Genomic DNA, 1,855 nt, shown 5'->3' with positions numbered 1-1,855 from the left:
AAGGCAATGTCAGTTAGTCAGTCAGCAAGCACTTATTTAAGTGCTTACTGTGTGATGGGCTAAGCTAAACAAACATAAGCAAAAAAAAAAGAAAGTCCCTGTTCTCAAGAAATGTATATTCTAATGCAGAAAATTGTTATTGTTCTGTTGTTTTCAGTCATCTGACTCTTCATGATACCATTTGGTGTTTTCCTGGCAAAGATGTTGGGACTGTTTGCCATTTCCTTCTCCAGCTCATTTTACAGATGAGGAAACTAAGGCAAACAGTGTGAAGTGACTTGCCCAGGATCACACAGCTAACAAGTGTATGAGGGCACATTTGAACTCAGGAAGATGTCTTCCTGACTCTATACCCAGCACCGAACCACCTAGCTGTCTAATGAGGGAAAACAACACGTAAAAGGAAACTGAAAAGGGTCAGGGAAGCTGGAAGTGAAGGTACTTAGTTTAAGGTTAGAGTAGAGAAGTCAGAAGTACAGCTTGGTGAGAAATAAAGACAAGAAATATGAGTAGCTATGATGATGATAATAATGATGATGATGATGATGATGATGATGATGATGATGACGATGATAACATAGCCTAAGATAAAATTAAACTTCCTTATAGTAGCTGCTATTTCATATTGAGCTTATAGTCCACTAATACCTTGGGATCTTTTTTTTTTATGAGCTATTGCCAAACCAAGTCTCTCCCATCCTTTACTTATGCAATTTATTTATTTTATTTTTTCTCAATTACACATAAACAGACATTTTTAACATTCGTTTTTAAAAATTTTGAGTTCCAAACTCTTTTCCTCCCCTCTCCTCTCCTTGAGAAGGCAAACAATTTGATGTCAGTTATGCGTGTGCAATTGTGCAAAATGTTACCATATTAGCCATGTTTAAGCAATTTATTTTTAAGTTAAATGTGGGACTTTCTCTCTCCACATCCCTCCTTTTTTTTTCTTTTTTCTTTCTTTTTTTTTTTTTTTTTGCATCTCATCTCAAGAAGTCACCTGGTATAGTAGATAGAAAGCTAACCTTCAGGGCTAGGAAGACCTGAGTTCAAATACTGTCTCTACCAGGCTTTGTAACCCTGACATTTAAGCTTTCAGGGGGTGTCAAATTCAAATAGAAACATATCCCTGTGGACTGCATTATTGACCTAGAAAACCACAAATTAACATTATCTGTGTTGAATTGTAGACCACCAGAAGTCCTGGTAGATAGAGTGCCAGGCATGGAGGTGGGAAGACCTGAGTTCAAAGCCTCAGACATTTACTAATTGTGTGACCCTGGCCAAGTCACTTCACCCTGTTTGTCTCAGTTTCGTCATCTGTAAAATGAGCTGGAGAAGGAAATGGCAAAGCACTCCAGTATCTTTGCCATGAAAATGCCAAATGAAGTCACGAAGAGTTGGGCCTGACTGAAAACAACTGAACATGTTGAATTGTATTTTATTTATTTTGCTGAACTTCCCAGTTACATTTTAATATGGTTTGGACAGCACTCTGGACGTTTTAGGGGCAGCCTGTGGCTAGAGGGTCCTGAATTTGCTGCTCTGCTCCAGGCCACTCTCTTAAGACTATAAATTGCAGAAAAGGTGTTGAGCAGCACTGGTAGAGACAGCCTCCCCATCAGGAAGTTCCCTATCTCAGTGAAATCCCAGGTTCTATCCCTATATTTCATCTTGTTAGCTTCATCTCAGGGCTTCTATCTTTTGAAATCTCTTTGAATCTTGGTATTATATTTACTTCATAGTCTTGCCTCATCCACATATGAAAAAATAACTAACTCTTTAAGGCAGTACATGATTAAGTGCCAAATCAGGGCTTTAGACATTAAGTGCTGTAGGAGAGAGATGAGCAGGG

The 1,855-nt window shown here is 38.5% G+C and overlaps 1 long non-coding RNA gene across 1 annotated transcript in view; it reads right to left on the bottom strand.

Annotated features, from left to right (window-relative positions):
* Positions 1-1,855, bottom strand: part of LOC114052023 — a 27,439-nt gene that overhangs the window by 545 nt on the left and 25,039 nt on the right. The window lies entirely within an intron of this gene.

Source organism: Vombatus ursinus, unplaced genomic scaffold, assembly GCF_900497805.2.
Source record: "Vombatus ursinus unplaced genomic scaffold, bare-nosed wombat genome assembly UNPS02014807.1, whole genome shotgun sequence".
Classification (NCBI taxonomy): Eukaryota; Metazoa; Chordata; class Mammalia; order Diprotodontia; family Vombatidae; genus Vombatus; species Vombatus ursinus.
This window is presented reverse-complemented; position numbering and strand designations above follow the sequence as displayed.